Here is a 22,530-nt window from a genome sequence, read left to right as displayed (position 1 = left end):
AAAGTTCAGAAACTATCCACCAATGGATGCTAAGTGGATGGAAGAAGGTGAACTTGCAGAGTCACCAACTGTGTTATCACTTTACCTTGAAGCCTTCGGTTTGCAACCTACCTTCACCCCATGAGTTTCAGAGCTACATGGATTGTCAGTGTGACAATGGCTTCTGAAACAAATGATGTACATGGTATTTAAAGTGAGCTCAAATGAAATACCTGTTACATGAATGTTAGAGCTGTACAGATTGTCAGTTTGGCAATTGCTCTTATGGAATGTCCAAAAGTTTGGTTAGTGCTACAGAAGTGAGTATTTCTTGTCAGTTTGTCAAGGATACAGTAGTTGCTTCTATTAAAGAGTACATGTGTAACTGCATTCTTAAACTCTCGGTTTGGGTATGCTCGAAAGTCTTACGGGATCCAACGTGTACTATAAGACAGTGGCAAAATGTGCAGCTACCATTTTGTCATTGGAAAGTTAGTGACTCAAAGCAATGGCAAAGTGCGAAGCTACCACTATGTCATTGGGACAGGGTTCACACGCAGGCAATACATGTGTCGACGAGGTGTTGAATACACCAGGGTTGACAATGAGCATGTATGTGTCGTACATGTGTCGACAGGTGTTGAATACATCAATGTTGACTAGGAGCATGTACGACATAGATGCAAACGAGGACGTTTGAGATTACAAGAGGGGGGTATGTCACCAGCGTGTGACTACTATCTATCCTTTTTGTTGATTTCTTTCTTATTATTTATTTACTTTCACTTTTTGGAAACACCCCTCGGGAAATCTAACTGCCCTGCATTGCATAGCTAGTGTGGAACTGTTCAGAGGGAGTTCAGGCCTGAGGGCAAGAGAGCACTAAGGTTGGACAAGGACTATGGTTAGCCAAGTAGGGTCATTGACTAGCCAAAGTGGAATCCTTTGCTACAGAGGCTACATTTCAGTTCTGGATGTGGCCGCAGTGTACAAAGAGAGTCGGATGACCTAGAAAGATACAATGGCAGCATCTCCTAAAATTTAGGGAACTGCTATTTTGGGACCTGAAAATGTGTTGGCGTCATTACCTCCGGAATGACAAGGGGAACATTTTCTTGCTCTGCTGCAAAGTCAACTGACGCACCAGTTGAGATTTTTTTAGCCGGGAATGCCCAAAGTCGGAAAATGTGCCATGTGGCACTCTGTGAGCATTCTGCTACTCCTACCAGAGAGGGGGCGCCTCAAATGAGAGAGGAGGCTGATTTTCAGATTTTTTCACAGGTTAAGAGCTATGGAGTGCTTGCTTTCCCTCTTATGCACAATGCGGTGCCAGGAGTGATGCCCTGCACGCTACGCACTGCCCTCTCTCTCCCCTTTGGCAGTATGTTATGCCCCTCTAGTGGGCTCTTCATTTGACCAATGTACAGTTGTGTGGGTTCATGCGCGATTGCCGAGGCAAGAGCCTCTTGCACAGGTACTGGATTAGCTAGCGGCTAATCCCCCCCCCGCAGGTACAGGTGAATTCGGAGAGGTTTCACGCCAGAAATCTCGTCCGATTCAAAGGGCAAGTAGCCCTACAGGTGCGGGAGCTCGAGGACTTGCTACGGATGCGACCGGCACACGAAACGGAGCCCGAAACAGTAAATTACAGCCTGCTGTGTATTCTTGCAGGTTTAGGGTTTTGGCCCTAAACGGACCCTAATACCCTTAGGAGGTTCGGGGACGCAAGGGGACCGCTCTACAGCCAATCTGACGCATTTTCGGGGCTGAAAACAGAGAATTCAGCGTGCTGCAGATTCTCGCCAGGTCTTGCAAAGTGCCCGTGTGCGTCGGGAAAGTCACTCAATGCGTGGGAATACTGACTGTGAAGGGTCCTAGTACAGTTATGCTGCCGAAATCAGCCCGGAACAGTTGAAATTCAGCCAAGTTTGTGCGGGGCAGCTGGTAGGAATCCACAGCGTTTATTCCCTCTTTGGAAGAATAAAGAAATACCGAAAGGGGCGCCTAAGTTAGGGGCTAATCTGGTGTCGGTCTTCTCATACAGGTGCATTCTAGCATCTGTATCCCATTCCCCTCTCTTGTGTCACTATAGCGCAGGTATAATAGACGACTAATAATGGGTGAAAGCTAAATCAAGGTTTAAAGTAAAGTCTACCGCCCTTTTTGGATTGAACAAGCCGGTTTCAAAAACAGTCCCGAAATTCAGCGATTAGAAGATCTCAGATTTCAGCCATCGTCGTCGTCGTCGTCATCGGCATAGACCAAGTTGCATAGTCCATTGCATACGCATTGTACACCTTTGTGCAATCAAAGAATAGACCACTCTCGCCGACGAGAGTGGGGCCTTCGGAGGAGGGTTTTACAACCTCTCGGGTGTCATATCCCTTCTCTCTCCTTCTCTCAGTCTCATTCACTTGCACGCACAAGATCCACTCACTTTGTTCGTGATCACAGCACTCTCTATAAGACGGAAAGCTCTCTCTTTCCCTAAGAACTAAAAGGAACCTTGAGCAATAAAGATCACTAATCTTGAGAAAATACAACATTCATTCCGCTGCACCTTACATTCCTTTTGGCCGAGCTAACATTGCTCCCATCGCCAGTCCCGAAGCATCCACATGTACATGGAAAATGACATCCCAATCCGGTTGTCGAAGAACTAGTTTACTGATGATGGTATTCTTTAATTTCTGAAAACTTTCTTGACATTCAACAGTCCAACTGAACTTGCTGTTTTTCTTTGTAAGCTCATACAATGATAATGCTCGGGAAGCAAACTTGTGCACAAACCTTCTGTAAAAATTAATATATCCAAGAAAAGAACTTAATTCTAAAGCATTTCTAGGCGCCTTGGCCTGTTGAACGCACTGGATCTTGTCATTGGCCATTTCTATTCCATTTCTGGACACCACATGTCCCAGTAGCTGTCCTTTCCATACTAAGAAAACAGATTTGAATGGATTCAGACAAATCCGCTTTTCCTGACAGCGCTTAAAAACCATCTCCAGAAATAGTAAATGCTTTTCCTCTGTGGAATATACAGTGAAGTCATCCATGAATATGGCGAGGAATTGATGAAGAAATTCACTGAAGATTTCCATCATACATCTTTGAAAAGTGGTCGGTGCATTGCAAAGGCCAAATGGCATTACCAGATACATAAATGCTCCCCACTCCGTAATAAAAGAGGTCTTTCCTCGATCCTCCGGAGCAATTTGTAACTGGTTCTAACCACTATACCCATCCATTGTTGGGGTATAAAGCCCAATGTGGTCGCCCAGGTAAGTGGGCGGGCCGCCAGGTATGTACACATATTCTTTTGTAAAAACCTAATAAGAACTCACTCTGCTCTACACATTACAGTAGAGCGAGTTCACCATATCGTTGTGCTCTTCTTCTCGCACTCTCTCTCGCGTCGCACTTCCGCTCGTACTCCTTCAACTGGTATCAGAGCTCAGATCGAGGCTCGGGGCAACACTGCAGGAGGCTAGAGTCACCAACTCAGATTGGAGTGAAATTCGACAGGCGAAGACACGGCCCCAAATCTCGTGGGCACCGTTCGGCTTCGACAAAGGTCTGCGCAGGCCATTTTCGACTACGTGGTCTCGACGGGTGCAGATCCGACTCTGCAAATTTGGGGTTTTCGGCCTACGACTGCAGGTGCTGAGGATATCGACACTCCCAGAGTGCTGATTTGTGGCTGTCTACACATCGAAGGACGGCTCACAGTTCTTGGAGGCGTGTCACATACAACACGGGTGCATCTACACACAGACTGTAGGCGACATCCACTAGTTCATCAGGTAGCTTGTGTTTGCTGCTTGATATTCCAGATTTCATCCTGACATTGCAGGTACTTCCACATGGGATGTATTGTCAGAGATGATGTATGTTTGTTAAGGGTTTGCTGACTGTGCGTCACGCAGCAAACAACCGCCGCAGCGGTTACATCATACAGTGGGAAATTTGTGGATGTATGACTTTGTGGGAAGTCTATGTACTGTCAGATTTACTGCAGCCTTTGTTGAGGGTCGAGTGAGGTTTTATTGAGCTGGGGGATTCTCGAATGTTGAGATCCTTTCCGTGATACAGGTCTTGGAGCGATCCCTCGAGCACCCTTAGATAGGCAGCTAGGATGTATTGACTGTGAGTTAGACAGTTGGGATTGCATCTTTGCTTTATTGCCGTTGAGGCATTGTCGCAGTCTATGCTTACAGGACAGTGACAGGACAGTCAGAGACAGTACAGGTGCAGGACACGTTTACCCACAATTTACAGTGTTAGAGAGACAGTGGTTTTTTGAGCTATTTTTTGGTCTGTTTTTAGTACACCAGAGCCATTTTACAAAGGAGACTCTGCCGAAATTTATGCAGAATCTGAAGCTTTCTTGGTTCATTTGACAGGTTGATATTGGTTCAGAGGTCAGTTTACAGGGGAAACTCTGCCGAATTTTTCCCGGAAAAGTAAACCATTGTGAAGCGTAGCTATGGCTGGATCACAGGACACTGCTCTTTACAATATCAAGAAGCTGGATGGAACCAAGTTCCCATTGTGGAAGAAGCAGATTTAGCACGTGTTGGTACAAAAGAAGCAGATAAAACCTATAAAGCTCAAGGGGATAAAACCAGAAGATATGGACGAAGATGAATGGAGCGAAATGGATGAATTGGCACTTTCTACCATTATGCTGACTTTGGCAGAAAGCGTTTACTTCAATGTAGCAAACGAGATTTCGGCTTATCAAGCATGGTTAAAGCTGAGTGATCTTTATGAGAAGCAGAGTGCAGCTTCACAGGTATACTGGCTTAAGAAGCTTGTTGACTTGAAGATGAAAGAAGAGACACCTATGTCCAATCATCTGAATGAATTCAACACAATCTACAGTCAGTTGTCAGCTCAAGGTGTCAAGTTTGATGAACCTGTTAGAGCTATGTTCCTGTTGATCACATTGCCGGAAAGTTGGGACACTTTTCGCACAGCTTTGAGTAATTCTGCACCTCCAGATGGTTTGAACATAGCAGGTGTAGAAGGAAGTCTGCTTACTGAAGAAACCAATAGAAAGACAATGGACAAAGGCAAAGGAACAGCCTTAGTTGTCAGGGGAAGGACCAAAGAAAAGTACAAAGGTGGAAAGAGGAATCAGTCTCGTAGCAAGTCCCGCAGTGCTAAAGGCAAGAGTGACATAGAATGCTACCATTGTGGCAAGAAGGGTCACATGAAAAGAGACTGCAGAGAATGGAAAGCAGAAAAAGGCAAAGAGAAAGCTGAAGACCATGGTGAGAAGAACAAGTCCTCATTGAAGATTCAAGAAATAAATGTGACAAACACTGTTGCAGAGGATGACAGTCTAGTGTCAGGAGACATCTACTTCTTGAAGAATACAATGGACTCAGCTCTTCTTATAGCATCTGATGGAAATGCACTGAGTGACTGGATTATAGACTCAGGAGCATCACTTCATGTGTCTCCAAACAAGGAGTGGTGTACCTCTTATGTGACCACTAAAGATCATGTTCGGCTAGGCAATGGGCAGACATGTGAGATCTTAGGTGTTGGAGATGTTCAATTGAAGTTTCAGAATGGCTCTTCTTTCACGCTGAAGAATGTGAGACATGTTCCCGCAATTACAAAGAGCTTGATCAGCACAGGTTTACTTGATGATGCTGGCTACGTCACCACTTTTGGACAGAACATGTGGAAGATATCCAAGGGTTCTATGACAGTAGCACATGGAGTAAAGTCTGGAGGACTTTACATGATTTATGTATCAAATGTCTCTAAAAATGTAATCAATGTAACCGAGCAGCCGAACGTTTCTTTGTGGCATAGCCGGTTAGGACATATGTCCAAGAAGGGAATGGAAATCTTGTCTCGTTCTGGTTATTTGCCTGGCTTTTCATTTAATGATTTTGAATTCTGTGAACATTGTCTGTATGGTAAGCAAACACAGCAGCCACATAAGCATAGAAGCAGTAGAAGAGATACACAGTTGGCACTTGTTCATAGTGATTTGTGTGGACCTATGCCTAACCTATCTCTAGGGGGAGCTTCTTACTTTATGACATTTATAGATGATTACTCGAGGAAAGTATGGGTTTACTTTCTCAAGCACAAGGATGAAGCGTTTAGTGTTTTCAAAACGTTTGTGACACTTGTGGAGAATCAGAGTGGCAAGAAGCTTAAATGCTTACGCACTGACAATGGTGGAGAGTATGTTTCAAAGGCCTTTCAGGACTTTTGTGAGTCAAAAGGTATAAAACGTGAACTTACTGCTACTTACAATCCTCCTCAAAATGGTGTTGCTGAGAGGATGAATAGGACCATACAAGAGAAGGTCAGAAGTATGTTGTCTAATGCACATCTGCCAAATGGGTTTTGGGCTAAAGCTGTATCAACAGCTGTTCATCTTGTAAATAGATCTCCTAGCAAGGTTTTGCAGAAGCATTCAGTGCCAGAGATGGTATGGTCAGGCAAAATGCCCTCATACAAGCATCTCAGAGTCTTAGGCTGTGAGGCATATACTCACGTTCCAAAGGAATTTAGGAACAAACTTGAGCCAAAGAGTAGAAAGTGCATCTTTCTAGGCTATGGTAATTCTGGTGAGATGGGGTACAGACTTTGGGATCCCGAATCCAGAAAGGTTGTCCGCAGCAATGATGTTCACTTTAATGAATCCAAATATCATTCTAAACCAGAGAGGGTTGAGGAGATTAGAAGAGTTGTCTTCCAAGAAGATGGACCTGCACATGCAAGACAAAATGTCAGGGCTCAAGAGGAGCAAGGACAGGATAGAGTGGAACCACAGGTTGTGGCTGAGCTTGAGCCACCTATTGTGCGTAGATCTGGACGTGTCACGCGAACTCCTGATAGGTTTGTTCCATCTATGAACTGTCATGTTGACTGATTGCAATGAGCCTTCATGTTACAAGGAAGCAGTGCAAATGAAGGACTCCGGAATTGGCAATTGGCCATGCAGTCAGAGATGACAGCTCTGCATAAAAACCAGACATGGAAGCTAGTTAAATTACCACGGGGCAAAAAGACTCTACCCTGTAAATGGGTTTACAGGTATAAGATCACCGCTCATGATAGTCAGCCAAAGTACAAAGCAAGGCTTGTTGCCAAGGGCTTTAAGCAAGAACAAGGCATTGACTTTGATGAAGTCTTCTCTCCGGTGGTCAAGATGACTACATTGAGATGCTTTCTTGCATTGGTTGCCATATTAGATTTGGTGTTGCACCAAATGGATGTCAAGACAGCGTTCTTGCATGGTGATTTAGATGTGGAAATTTACATGCAGCAGCCAGAAGGGTTTGTTGAGAAAGGCAAGGAACATTGGGTATGCCAGTTGTTAAAGAGTCTTTATGGCTTAAAACAATCACCGAGGGCATGGTACCATAAATTCCACAAGTTTATGCTTTCTCAAGGCTACAAACGTAGTGAGTTCGATCACTGTCTATATACAAAGAAGGCTAAGGATGGCAGTTGGTTGATCCTTATTTTGTATGTGGATGACATGTTGATTGCTGGCAAGCACTTGGAAGAAATTTCAGCTTTGAAGTCAAAGATGGCAAAATCGTTTGACATAAAGACATGGGTGAGGCAAGTCATATACTTGGTATGCGCATTGAGAGAGACAGATCAAAGAAGTTGATTTGGTTATCTCAAACAGAGTATATTGACAAGGTTTTGCAACGTTTCAATATGGAGAAGGGAAAGGCATTGAGTGTTCCATTGCCACCATATGTGAAACTTAGCAAACAAGATTGTCCTGTGTCTGAGGAAGAACAGGCTGAAATGGATAAGATTCCATATGCGTCTGCAGTGGGTAGTTTGATGTATGCAATGATTGCTACTCGCCCAGACATTGCATTTACAGTGGGAGTAGTAAGTCGATACATGTCAAACCCAGGCAAGAAACATTGGAAAGCAGTGAAAGGAATATTGAGATACCTGAAAGCTACAAAGAGTATGCGTATATGCTATGGGAGTCAGGAGCTAAGTGTAAAGGGTTTTACAGACTCAGATTATGCAGGTGACTTAGACAACCGAAGGTCTACGTCAGGGTATGTCTTTACATTGGCTGGTGGAGCAGTATCATGGCGTTCTAGATTACAAGATTGTGTTACTCAGTCTACTACAGAGGCTGAATATGTTGCAGCATCAGAGGCATGCAAAGAATCAATTTGGCTTAATCGACTAGTAACAGATTTGGGAATCAAAGAAGAGATGCCTGTGTTATATTGTGATAGTCAAAGTGCTATACAATTGGCTCGCAATCCAGTTTATCACTCAAACACAAAGCATGTGGATGTGAAGTATCATTTCATCAGGGAAATGCTCGAGGATAAGCAACTTCAGCTTGTCAAAGTTCACACCACAAAAAATCCTGTTGATCTACTTACAAAAGGACTTCCCTCAGAGAGCTTTGCGCATTTTCGCAAGCAGTTAAGTGTAGGGTAGTACATCACTTCTCTACATCTCTTGTATATTAACTTGTATAGTAGCTTCTCTCACACTTAAAGTACCACATTGGACTTTAAGTGGGAGGTTGTTAGGGTATAAAGCCCAATGTGGTCGCACAGGTAAGTGGGCGGGCCGCCAAGTATGTACACATATTCTTTTGTAAAAACCTAATAAGAACTCACTATGCTCTACACATTACAGTAGAGCGAGTTCACCATATCGTCGTGCTCTTCTTCTCGCACTCTCTCTCGCGTCGCACTTCCGCTCATACTCCTTCATCCATAAAGCTATACATCTCATATCCTGCAATTTCATCAAGTAACATATCTGTGAAGGGTAATGGAAATAGATCCTTGATGGTTTGAGCATTCAGTTTCCTATAATCTACACATACTCTCAGCTTCCCATTCTTCTTAGGCACAACCACAATAGAAAACAACCAAACACTAATGGCTCCTTCAGTAATGAACCCAGCTTTTAGAAGGTTTTCAATGTCTTCCTTGACCTTCTAAGCATAATTCGGATTCATTCGATAGCGCTGCAGTCGTACTGGCCTAGCATCGGGTTTTAGTGGTATTCGATGTTGACAGACCTCTGGATCGACTCCTTTGAGATCAATATGTTCCCATGCGAACACGTCTTTATAGTGCTGGAACATATGTCGTGCCTTCTCTTTCATCGTAGATTCAGATGTTTATTAACCTTGATCATTCTAGGGTTTTCTTCAGACCCCAAATTCTATTCCTCTATCTCCTAATCATCTGGAAGCAACCAATTAGGCCCTCCACCCTTTCTCTTGGTTGACTCCCCAGCATAATCCCAGGACGATCCTCTGAGCTCTGAATTACTATTCTGATTTCCAGTAGCTTCTCCAGAGTGTGCCGGTTCTACTGGCGTGCTGAAATCAACTTGTTCTTCTGGCCTTCCAGTTAACCGAAATGGACGTTCTTCTGAATTCAGTTCAGTGAATTGGTCTGGAAATTGTTTCTTTTGTTTTTCAGCTTCATCTTTGTTTAGTAGAACTGCATTGAGATCTATCTCTGTTAATGAAAAATATTCATAGCTGCTAACATTCTCTCAATTTTCTTCACCTTGTACTTCTGGCAAAGCTCTTTGGGTCTCAGTTCTTTTATCCAACTTCTAGTGTTATTCATCTGAATTTGGATTCTGCCACTAGCCCCTTGTATTGTCCAAGTCTGATTAGCGTAGTCGTGAACAGCCTGTGCCGTTCGCAGCCATGGGCGTCCCAGTAGCATCCCATACGCTCCTTGCACATCCAGTACTAGGAAACTAGCTTTGAACTTTTCTTTTCCCACTCGTATCTGCATATTCTCTACCATTCCGATTGCCTGCATCACTCGATGATCCGCCATTCGGACTTTGAAAGGTGCTGGTTTCAGGTTAGTAATTCCCATTTTTTGCTGAAGATGTACTCCCAGAATGTTTACCCTTGCTCCTCCATCTAGTATGACGCTTGATAGTGGTTCCCACTGTTTCCGAACTTTGTAGTCCACCTGAATCACCGGCACTTCATTATCTCTGACATCTGTCAAGTCGACTGATCTGGCCTCCGTCTCGGCCTTCATTCGCTGTCTGATGAATTTCGTTGCTTCAGGCAAAGTTCTTCTAATGTCTTCTAACTCCACAGTGAGTTTCTGAATTCTGTCACAAATTTGACATGAATTTCCTCTTTCTCATGATCAGAGTTGTTGTCAGAACTTGAAGAACTGGTAGTATCTTCACAATACCATTCCTTTAGTTCAGTGCTTTCAACTCCTTTAGCAGTTCCCAACTCTTCCATCAACCCTTGTACTGCAGCCAACATGGTCTCAGGCATCCCAGGCTTCGACTGATTTAGTTGTGCTGTCTCAGAAAACTAGGTAGGTATCTTAAGAATGACCCGAACATCAGAACTCTTTGGCTGCTCTGGCAACTTCTTGGCTAAATCCTCTGTGATTTTCGCCGCTAGTTCCCTTTGCTCCTACCATTCATCAACCACCTTTTCTTTACCCTTTGCCTTCCATACCTCTCTCTGCTGAGTCCATTTGCTACTTTCAGGAGTGACTGGTTTTGCTGGATTTTTTGGAATTTCCTTAATCACCACCCCTTTACTTCGTGTAACTGCTCGTACAGGAACTGGTTCTGGAACCTTCGTCTCAGTATCCACAGCCCCAGGTGTTTCTGGACACTGAGCCGCGAAATGCCCATACTTACCGCATGTATAGCAATTCAGGCTTCGATTCTGAAAATTACCGCGACCTCGGCCCCTGCTAGCACCCGCTTGGTATCTACCGCGCCCTGCCCTACTACCACTGACACCTGGTTTCTCTTCTTGAGAAGCACTGGTAGTTTTCACTCTTACTCGTTCAGCATTGGTGAATGCCACCACTGACAAATCTTTTCCCTTCTTAAAAAGATGAATTCGAATACCACAGTTGTTTTATAGGCTTTGCAATAAGTGCATTGTGGGCATTCGTTTGAAACATGGTCTTTAGATTTACACTTTGAACACCAGGTTTCCATTCTTCTTACCGGCTGTCTGGTCTGGCTAATTTCAGCAATTTGCCGGGCCATCTCTTCAATCTTCCTAGACCAAGATCCCTTCTTAATCTTGTCTTTGGTCCTTTCATCTGAGCTACTTTCAGAACTACTGGAGGCTCTATTGGACTCAGAATCTTCAGTAGAAGTGTTGCTACTACTGGACCTCCTCTTCTTATGACTCTTTTCCTTCTTAGCTTGTTGTTATAGCTTCAAGGCTCGCTGCACCAAATCATTAAATTTCTTGGTTGGTGCCGGCACCTCCTGTTCCCTAAGCTTCTTACTGCGAAAACCATTCAAAAACCATGCTCCCAACCGCTTTTCGGATGGTGGTTCCTGCAGTTGTTTCGTTAGTTCTTTGATTTTCTCAACATAACTTCTTACTGACAATTTTCTCTGCTTTGTCTTATCCAACTAACAGAGTATATCCTCATCCCCTCTGTTATCTGACTATTCCAGTCAGAAAGCTTTAAGCAGTTTATTATATGATCTGAGTTGACAAGCCGAGTAATGGTAGTACTATTTCCTTGCTACCTCCTTTAATGTTTGCGGAAAGTATTCTCCCCAGTCATCTTCATCAATATTTTTTAACTAAGCATACTGCTCAAAAGCTTGGATATGAACATCCGGGTCATCCTTCTTTTCCCCTTTGAACACAGGAAAAGAAATTTTCAATGAAGATGTGTGTGTAACCAAATCTATCAGCCTCATTTCTTCCTCTTCTCACCTTGGGATCCTGACTCCTTTTTGAAGCTTTCTTATAATGGTCTGTGTCTGCATCCCAATTAATTTCTGCCTCCATCTCAGTTGTTGTTTCCTTCCTAGCTTTTCTACTGGAACTATGACGACTTCCTTTACTGCCTTTGGCTCCTTTGTCTCCCTGTGTGGTCCGAGAACTCTTGGCCTTGCGTTCTTCCCTTTCAGCCCTGCGTCTTTTGGACTGACTAGAATGCTGAGAGTCCTGTGCCTCATCAACATGATTGTGCTCCTCCTGAGCCTCAGTGTCAGTTACTTGTTCATCCTTGGGATCACAATCTCTTTCTGACTCCTCAGGGATAGGGTCAACGCAATAGGATGGTTTCCGGCCACGACTAGGTTTGGGTGTCATTACTGCAGCTGAAAACTCAAACTAGGAGAGGAGTCTGCTGGTCAACGAGCAACAACTCTAGCCACCATGATCGCCAAAATGGAATTGGAGCTGATCTCTTTAGATAGCTTATTCCAGTGTTTACAGCTACCGGTGATTCAGTAGTTCAATCAGTAGAACTGGAGGAAAAGATAGAAACTGAACTAGAACAGTTACATGAACTGGAATACATCTATTGAGAAAGAGACAACTGAATGACTGGAATTAGTGTTCAAATTCAGTTTAGATTCAGATTCAGATTCAGAAGGAATGGATACAAAGTATATCTGGCTGAAGTATACTCGACTATTGTATTAGAGATTACAAAGTAAGAGTACAAGTGAGAATAATGTAGCTCGGAACAGCTTCAAGACTACAACCACACAGCTAAGAGTAGGAAGTCAAAAGATAAAACAACCCAAAAGTACAGTCAACCCGATTATAATGTAATGGGTCCTATTTATAGCCTCTTGGAGTTACTGTGGTAACCGTCATGGTAATTACTGACTGGTCCGCTGCCCGGCTTTCAGGAACTGGTTCCCACCTAGTGAAACTGCCTCCGCCATCTACACGGCACTTCAGTTTGAGCTATCCTCCACCAGCAGGATGATAGTGATGTAGGGGGGTCGACCTACAATCCAGCCTGCTACAGAGCTTACGTCACAGGACTGGTGCAGTCAGAGAGAGGAGTGTTGGGAGCTCATCTGCGGCCTAACACTTTGGTTCATCTGGCGGGCCTGCTACTTCCGCATCTTCGAGGCTTGCCCTATACCACCAGCAAAGACTGTTCGGGATTTTTGGCTAGAGTTGATCCATACTCTCAAAGGACACTTCGAGAGACTCCAGGGCAGCTCCGACCGCATGAGGGAGCGCAGAGAGGCTTTTCTTCGACTCTGGCGTCTTGGGCCTTTCTTCACCATGGTCCAGGGTGTGCTCAGATGGCACTACCGTCCACCTGTGTGGCTTTTCCCTCCTCCAATCTCTTGATTTAGTCTCATTGTACATATGTTGTTTTTTCATTGGGAGAGTCTCCCCGTCATGTTTGTTGTAGCCCTCTCTTGTAGAGGTCGTTGTAGCCCTATGGGCAGCTTCATTAACTGTTAGAAGGATCTTTTCTTGGGGGGGGGAGGGGGGGGGGGGGGGGGGGGGGGGGAAAGGTCATGGTAGAAAGTCATGTCCCACCGTATGCAGGGCATCGTGGAATTGATGCGACAGTAAGAGCGGTAGAGACATTCTTTTACTGGCCTACTTTGAGGAGAGATGTGGATGCCTTTGTGCACGTGATTTGCCAAAAGGTCAAATTTGACAAGCAAAAGGCACCAGGGTTGTTACAGCCACTGCCAATTCCGGATAAGCCATGGGAAAGCATTGTTATAGATTTTATCTTTGATCTTCCAAGAACGTCGACAGGGAATGATGGTATATGGACCATTATCTGTAGACTCAGCAAACAGGCCCATTTCATTCCTGTCAAGAAGAAGATAAAATCTGATCAGATGGCACGGCTAATCATGTACAATGTGTTTAAGTATCATGGCATGCCACAGTCGATTGTCAATGATCGTGATCCTCGCATGACGAGTTTGTTTTGGAGAGGATTGTTTGAGAACATGGGCACTACACTAAAGTTCTCATCTTCATTTCATCCACAAACTGATGGACAGTCAGAAGAGGCTAATTCTATTGTCTTGGATCTGCTGAAATGTTATGTGTCAGATAATAAGGGCAAGTGGGAACAGTATTTGCCTATGCGTGAGTATGCGTACAACAATACGGTGCATTTGTTCACAGGCAAGGCACCTTTTGAGATTGTTGAAGGTGGAAAAAAGGTTCCTCCCATTTTGCATACAAAGGACAAGATTTTTGAGGCATATCGATATGTTGAGAACATGGATGAAATGTATAAGAAAATCAAAATTTCCTTGGAGAAGACTCGAGCAAAGTACCAACGTGAACTGTTATTTCACCTGGTGATTTGGTTCTATTGAGGTTTGAAAAGGCAAGGTTCAAGAGGGCAAGGAACAATTGTTTCCTAAGCTCAGTATGCATTACTATGGGCCTTTTCAAGTGCTTGATAAGATCAGCGATGTTGCTTATAGGCTGAAATTGCCTGACACTTGGAAGATTCATAATGCCTTTCATGTGAGTCTTCTAAGACCCTTTGTGGGTGATGTGCCAGAAGATATGCCACAAGATATGCCACAGGAGGATCAGCTAGAAATCGATGAACTAGATGAGATCTTGATACCTCAGTAGATTTTGGCACATAAAGAAAGAAAAGTTAAGGGACAAGTTGCAAGACACTATTTGGTGAAGTTCAAAAACTATCCACCTATGGATGCAAAGTGGATGGAAGAGCATGAACTGTCAGAGTCACCATGTCATAAGACGGGCACCACGTGCCAATAGAAAAGAACAGACTGAACAGACTTTTAACACTTCAATAACAACTGAACTGACAGAGAGAGACGACACGCGACACGGAGTGGCGGAATTCCACCCCAGAGAGTATTGGCCCCAAAGCTTGGCGCCCCTTTCACCCCAGAGAGTATTGGGCCCAAAGCTTGGCGCCCCTTTCGGTATTTCTTTATATTGCATCAACACAGCACAAGCCGGTACTCCAGACTCTGCACCTTCTCCAGGAAGCATGCCAGAGAATGAGCTCTAACCTCATATTTAAAGACCCTTGGCCTAAAAAGCAATTACAGTGAAAAGCCTTCAAAACTCAAAAGCTGTTGGATCAAAAAACAATGCCAAAAGCTGCCAACGTAAATCACGGAAATCCATACAGCCTACCACGTCATCAGCCAGCGCAAAACACGAGAATCCGTACAGCCTGCCGCGTCATCATGTCAGCGCAAATTTCGAAAATCTGTCTGTTGACCTCAGGGTTAGGGTTAGGGTTAGGGTTTTTGCAGTTTTAGGGTTAGGGCTTCCAAAATAAGGGTTTGCAGGTTTTAGGGTTAGGGTTTCCAAAATTAGGGTTTCAGCACTTGGGGTTTTTGGCAAAAATTAGGGTTAGGGTTTCTACTCTCGGGCAGCCACGTCATATGTAAGTTGGCTCCATTCTTTAGGCTTTGACACGTCAACAGTTTGTTACATCTCCCCTTCTTAAAAGAGAGTAATCGTCCGCGATTACTGCATATCTGCAAAACAACTCAAGTTAGCTCAAAAATTTCCGAGGGACATTCCAAGGGACAATCACTTGATCAAGGAGTTAGCTTCTCCTTTCAACTGTTTTGATCAAGGAGTTAGCTTCTCCTTTCGACTGTTTTGATCAAGGAGTGAGCTTCTCCTTTCTCCAAATCGGAACTCTTGATATTCCGGCATAGTTAAATTAGCCATCACATCCAGACCGTATTGATCTTCCACGGGTGTCTTGATGCACTAAAATTACATACCCACGCAGTCTCATCCAATTAGGAATATTCAGTAGTTGGCACATCACAAATGCTTACATATGCATGTTACAAGACATAGAAACATAAAGGCGCCGATGAACACTCCTCCCGCATAACCTAACAAGGTCCGGGCCAGAGATATTCAACGACTCCCTCATCACTCCTCCCGCATAACCTAAAAAGATCCGGGCCGGGAGATATAGAGGCCTTTTACAACCAAACGCCCCCCAGACCGCAGCCTGCGTCGTTTGGAGGTGCTGAGAGTAACCACTACTCAGACTTCTTAATACTCCTCCTGCATAACCATCCAGGTCCGGGCCGAGAGTCACAACAACAATTATTTTACAAGCATACAACCAAACGCTCCCCAGGCATCGGTCTGCGTCGTTCGGAGGTTTTCAAACATACAACGAAACGCTCCCCAAGCATCGGCCTGCGTCGTTCCGAGGTTTAAACAATATCAAAACAGTATTTCTCACTTCTCCACCTGGGAGTAAAATCACCAATCATTGAAACCAGTATCAAACCAGAGTCAAACAATTCAAATCGGCACCAAGACAGGTTTAAAACAGATAGCATCCATTTCAAACAAATTCCAAACAGGATCACCAAACAAGTTCTCAAACAGATTTGAAACTTAAAAAAGCAATCTCGACATCAGTCGAGCTCGAAAAGTCGATTGACTTTCCATCTTGAAACCTGCACCAAAAATTAGGGTTAGGTTCCTTCCATGAGGTCGTAGCCGAGCACAGCATGGTCCATCAGCTCTTGGACAGACAGTGTTTCTTTGGCGACGATGGTAGTCCCAAGAGATAGCAATCACACCGGACCTCCAAGGTCATCTTCTCGTGAAGAGACATCTACTAAGAGATGTCGAGAAGATTTCAAGTTATAATCTGCTAGGGTTTCCATGGCAAGCATTTCAGGATACCCCACTCTGCCAGAAGTTGCACTTTGAAGGAAGATGTCAGAAACCATATAACTTCGAGCAAAAAATACCTTGAAAGCTTGCCAAGTACTTGGAGTATGTTGCTTGGTAGCTTAGACATCAACATCTGCATGGCACTGCTTCTGAGAAAAAAACAGTGACTTGAAACAAATCTGGATCCTTCTGCAAGTGATCTTAATTGGCTTATGCCCTGTAAGACACTGCGATGAAGACGGGAGCGCGCCCGATGCGCGATGAAGTAAGGGTGGGAGTGGCTAATAAGCCCGGGGCCGGAGCACGAAGATACCTCAAATAAAATTCCAAAAGCTCTGCTCTTTTGTAGGACCGGTATGCTTTCAGAAAAGCACACGCCTGATGCTTTGATACCACTGTCACAAGACGGGCATTACGTGCAAATAGAAAAGAACAGACTGAACAGACTTTTAACACTTCGATAACAATTGAACTGAAAGAGAGAGACGACACACGACACGGAGTAGCGGAATTCCACCCCAGAGAGTATTGGCCCCAAACCTTGGCGGCCCTTTCGGTATTTCTTTATATTGCATCAACACAGTACAAGCCGGTACTCCAGACTCTGCACCTTCTCCAGGAAGCATGCCAGAGAATGAGCCCTAACCTCATATTTAAAGGTCCTTGGCCTAAAAAGCAATTACAGTGAAAAGCCTTCAAAACTCAAAAGCTCCTGGTCCAAAAAGCAATGCCAAAAGCTACCAACGTAAATCACGGAAATCCGTACAACCTGCCACGTCATCAACCAGCGCAAAACACGGAAATCCGTACAGCCTGCCACGTCATCATGTAATCTATCTACTGTCCTTAGGGTTAGGGTTAGGGTTAGGGTTAGGGTTTTTGCAGTTTTAGGGTTAGGGTTTCCAAAATTAGGGTTTGCAAGTTTTAGGGTTAGGGTTTCTAAAATTAGGGTTTCAATAGTTAGGGTTTCTGGCAAAAATTAGGGTTAGGCTTTCTGCTCTCGAGCAACCATGTCATCTGTAAGTTGGCTCCATTCTTTAGGCTTCGACACGTCAGCAGTTTGTTACACACCAAATGTATTGCAGCTTTACTTTGAGGCCTTTGGGTTACAACCTACGTATGCCCCTACCCAACGTGTGCAAAGGAGGGGTAATGATGGAGCTAGCACATCAAATGTACATACGGATTCAGTGCCATAGAAGTGTGCACCGCTCTTCAAGTGTTAAAGGTATTATGCTCACTTCTATCATAGATGGAAATGAACAAAATATGAAGGTCTCATTAAGTTTGCATCTATGTGTTATGACCTTTCTTGCGGGTACATGCGATGATAAAAGGGTGCTAATAACACAAGATCGTCATATATGGCATGCAATCGAGGACGTTTGCGATTTCAAGAGGGGGGTATGTCACGAGGACGTGGCAACCACTAACCTTAGTTGTTGGTTTCCTTCCCTTGATTTTTATTTAATTTTTGGGACCCTCTTTTTGAAGTCACAAATGACCGGACATTGTATGGCCAGTGTGAAACGGCCGACGGCCGAGAGTTTCACCCGCAAACGGAAAGGCCTTGCCGCCATGAGTTGGTCGGGCTGACTGGCACTCGAATCCGAGCAGTAAAAGTATGTCTAGGCTTAGTTCAAAGTCATTTAGGCCCCCTCTCTACACTTACAAGTCGGTGGGTACTAGGAAATTAACTCAAAAGAGGTAAAGTGGACACTTGGTGGCTACAAATGATTTTGCCAAGTCTGCATGAAGAGGCGACGCCCAAAATGAGAGGGGGCTGATTTTTGCCCATAAGTGACTACTGAGTGTGGGTGAATAGTGGGTGCACGTTTCACAGCTTTAATGAAAAGCTTGCTTTCTCCATTGTCTTATGTAGCGCGATGATTCCGCTCTCGTGCATATCTCTCCCCCTTTGAATACAGAAACATGATGCCCCACTCAAGGGCTTTTCATCTGTATGTACACTTGTGTGGGTTCATGCGCGATTGCCGAGGCAAGAGCCTCTTGCACAGGTACTGGATTAGCTAGTTGCTGATCCCCCGCAGATACAGGAGAATTCGGAGAGATTTCATACAAGAAATCTCATCCGATTCAAACGGCAAGTAGCCCTACAGGTGCGGGAGCTCAAGAGCTTGCTACGGATGCGAACCGCACGTGAAATGGAGCCCGAAACAGTAAATTACAGCCTGCTGTGTATTTTTGCAGGTTTAGGGTTTTGGCCCTAATCAATCCCTAATACCCCTAGGAGGTCCTAGGAAGCGAGGGGATCGCTGTACACGCGATCTGGTGTATTTCCGGGGCAGAAAACAGAGAATTCAGCGTGCTGCAGATTCTCGCCAGGTTTGGGGAAGTGCCCGTATGCGCCAGGAAAGTCATCCAACGTGTGGGAATTTTGTCTGTGAAGTTTCCTAGTAAGGTTATACTACCGAAATCAAGCCAGAACAGGTCTTTTTCAGCCCGGATTATGTGGGACAGCTCGTAGGAAATTGCAGGTTTTATTCCCTTTTTGATAAGAATAAAGAAATATGCCTGTCTTTGGGGCCAACAAGTTGTCGGGTCTGCTTGGAGCGCTCTAGCTTCCCAGCCGTGTTCATTTCGAGTGTTAATTCCAGTCACAGGTTTTATTTGCGAAGTTTCTCTGTGTCCTAAAGTCTAAAGTAAAGTTTCGGGTGAAAGCCAAAGTCTATCGCCCTACTTGCCCGTTTCAGAACCCCATGGTTTGTACTCAGAGAGGCCACCTGATTGATAGTAGGCCTGATGTTTCTAGTCCCATGGCAGAGGGCCCAGCCCGCACTCTCGGAGACTAGCTTCAGTTTTCAGGGCTGCCTGAGGAGACATAGAACATCCAGTTATGAGGCATGAGAGAGGTGTAGAGCATGTGCCAGGCCATTACAAAGGCTTTACCAGCTAATTGGCTCACCCCTCTAGAGACAACAGCTCCCAGATGGATGGAGCCTTCACGCGACTAGAGGTCCTCATCACAGTTCGTGCTTACTCAGAGGCTGTTCCCCCCATGTTCTTTGAGATTCAGGGAGATGGTCGTCTATACGAAGTCTCAATAGAGGCTCCTCAGGTAGCAAAGTGCTGTTTTCAAAGGATACGTGTAGTGGGCATCTATGGGAGGACTTGTCATAGATCCTGACTCAGTAGATCTTGAGACAGGCCACGGGCGGCTTTGGGCTTGGGAGAGCTGCCCCCTGGCACGAGTCAGTGGGACCCTAGAGAGTGGTTTTGGAGAGACCCCTTCCCTTCAGCCGATCACCTTGGGATCCCCTTCTTTTAGTACACTGTTCGACTAGGGCGACATATACCAGCAGTACGGAGAGAGGCTCGTCCTACTGCAGCACTTCATTGGCAAGAGGAGGGTCTCACAGCTGAGTTCTTGTCAGGTTCTTGGGAGCGGTTGTGGGACTCCAGACAGCAGATGCACACAGCTACAGCAGTGGGGAGCTGGCTAGTACATAGTGGCTTGTCGGTAGCATGTGCAACTTGTGACCATCGTTTGGAGAGTCAGTGTCACTGTCTGTGGGACTTCCCCATGGCACAGCAGGTTTGGCTTCGAGTACTTCGACTGATGCCAGCTCTCTCCACAACGTGACAGTTCACTTGGGGTGCTACTACCTAGTCCACCCTCACGGCTCTGCGCTCCATTTTGAGTTAGCCTCCACCAGCAGGATGATAGTGATTCAAGGCGACCTACACTTCAGCCTGCCACATAGCTCAACCCCAGGAGTGGTGCAGTGAGAGAGAGGTGTGTTGGGAGCTCATTTGTGGCCTGGCACTCTGGTTCATTTGGCGGGCCCGCTGCTTCCGCATCTTCGAGGCTCGCCCTGTCCCACCGATGGAGACTGTTCGTGACTTTTGGTTGGAGCTGATTCATACTCTTAGGGGGTTCAAGAGACTTCAGGGCAGCTTCGACCGAATGCGGGAGCGCAGAGAGGCTTTCCTGCGACTCTAGCGCCTAGGGCCTTTCTTCTCCATGGTCCAAGGTGCACCCAGATGGCTCTTCCCTCCTCCCATTTTGTGATTCAGCCTCATTGTACATATTTTGTTCTCACTGGGAGAATCTCCCCATGCCTTTGATGTAGCCCTCTCTAGTAGAGGTGGTTTGAACTTTGTAGCCCTATGGGCAGTTTTTCTCAACTAATGGAAGGATCTTTTTCCTGGAGGGAAAAAAAAAATTATCTCCTTACCATTCCTCTTCCATAGGCGTGCTTTCTCAAACCAAAGTAGCACCCAATCATTCTCCCTCTACTGCAAGTCGTGTTGATGCTTGTCTGCTGCCTTCTTATGCCTTGCTTGAGACTTCTGTAGAGCCTCATATACCTTAGCATAAGCACTGTCTAGATCCTTTGTGTACTAATTTGCTTCAAAAATCTTGTCCTTAGTGCTCAGAATTGGTAAAGCCTTTGTCACGTCCACATGGCTCGGTGTGCCACGTGCACATGCTTCATCCACTTCCAGAGCCAATTTTGTATCTATCCCTAGATAGGAGTGTCTAGAATCCTAGGAGGCTTAGTACCGGCAATTTTGTGAGCCTGTTCGCAGGATCTCCATGTTCAAATGAGTCCACTAGATTAGGTTTTCAATTTTGGAACCCTCTCGCATAAATGGTTTGTACACGCGTTTTGACAATGTTGTTACACTACAGTGGACATCAAGCATGACATGCATGTAGTTTTAGGTTAGAGGAATCCAACTAGCCATTCCTCGCATCAATCGAATTTCCAGGTGGGTAGATGTGCGACGGTTTCACCCAAAAACCTTACCTAGACAAGTTTATTAATAAATCATTTCAATTGATTTATTTTTAAACTTTGGCTTCCAAGTTTGCCCTACCTTACGTCCTAAAAAGTTCATAAGTAGTATTTTGCCCTTTAATGGAAGCGGATCAGCCAGCATTTTGGGTCATCCTCAGCCAGCGCCGGAGATCAGCCCTAGCATTTTGCACCCAACAGCCCTTGCGTTTTTGCTTCTCTTCGCAAGCCACAAGCCGGATCAGCCCTAGCAGCACAGCGCTTTCAGTTTTCAGCCCTTGCCATCCCCGGAAAATGGTGGATCTGCTGATGCTATCTTCCTTGTTGCAGCCCAGACCTTCGGCAGCCCATTGAGCCTGTTCTCGGGCCTCGGCCACTTCCTCGCCACATCAAGTACTCCCATTGTTGTCGATCATCGGCTCCATCATCATTTGCATTTTCAGCCTTGCTTTGCGCATCAAATTGGCTGCATTTTTGCAACCAGTCTTTAGCCCTTCATTCCTCTCACATCGAGAAGCAAATCAGCCCCAGATCTACCCCTTGGTGCCATCAGCAACCCCTCATCGAGACGGATCCAAAGGTGCATCGAATCAGCCCCGAAGGTGCTTCATTTTGAAGAGTTGTCACGGCGACATTCCCCCATTCGAGTCAGTAGAGTCTACATTGAGGTATTGCATGTGTGTGGGGGACCCTTGAGAGGGTTTCTTGGGGTCTCTCTCTCTCTCTCTCTCTCTCTCTCTCTCTCTCTCTCTCTCTCTCTCTCTCTCTCTCTCTCTCTCTCTCGGATAGATCTTTAAGGTCTCTTGGAATAGTTTCCTATGACATTAAAAAATCTCTTCTTCTTCTTCTTCTTCTTCTTCTTCTCCCTCCACATCTCTCTCTCTCTCTCTCTCTCTCTCTCTCTCTCTCTCTCTCTCTCTCTCTCTCTCTCTCATTCTTTCTACAAGGAAAGAAAAGGAATAGTTTCCTACGACGTTAAAATTCTCTCTTCTTCTTCTTCTTCTTCACCTCTCTCTCTCTCTCTCTCTCTCTCTCTCTCTCTCTCTCTCTCTCTCTCTCTCTCTCTCTCTCTCCAAGGAAATAAAAGGAACCATCATTCGTGCTAAGTAGCACCCATTCAAGCAAGGAAGAAGTAACTACAACAAACAACATTAGTAACGTCAGGGTGAAGCCTCGTACTCAAATCTACGGCTTGCTAAATCTACACGGTAGAGAGTGTAAGCCGATCTTATCCTCATGGTACTGATCCGCACACTCTACCATAAAGTTCATAATTAAGTAAAATCACTAACTACCTTGAGCACACAAACTCCACCGTCCCAACAAAAAATGCAC

At 45.1% G+C, this 22,530-nt stretch overlaps 1 protein-coding gene across 3 annotated transcripts in view; it reads right to left on the bottom strand.

The window, feature by feature from the left end:
* Positions 1 to 22,530, bottom strand: part of LOC147427986 (F-box protein At1g70590-like) — a 62,208-nt gene that overhangs the window by 36,821 nt on the left and 2,857 nt on the right. The window lies entirely within an intron of this gene.

Source organism: Adiantum capillus-veneris, chromosome 23, assembly GCF_014529385.1.
Source record: "Adiantum capillus-veneris isolate H3 chromosome 23, ASM1452938v2, whole genome shotgun sequence".
Taxonomy (NCBI): domain Eukaryota; kingdom Viridiplantae; phylum Streptophyta; class Polypodiopsida; order Polypodiales; family Pteridaceae; genus Adiantum; species Adiantum capillus-veneris.
This window is presented reverse-complemented; position numbering and strand designations above follow the sequence as displayed.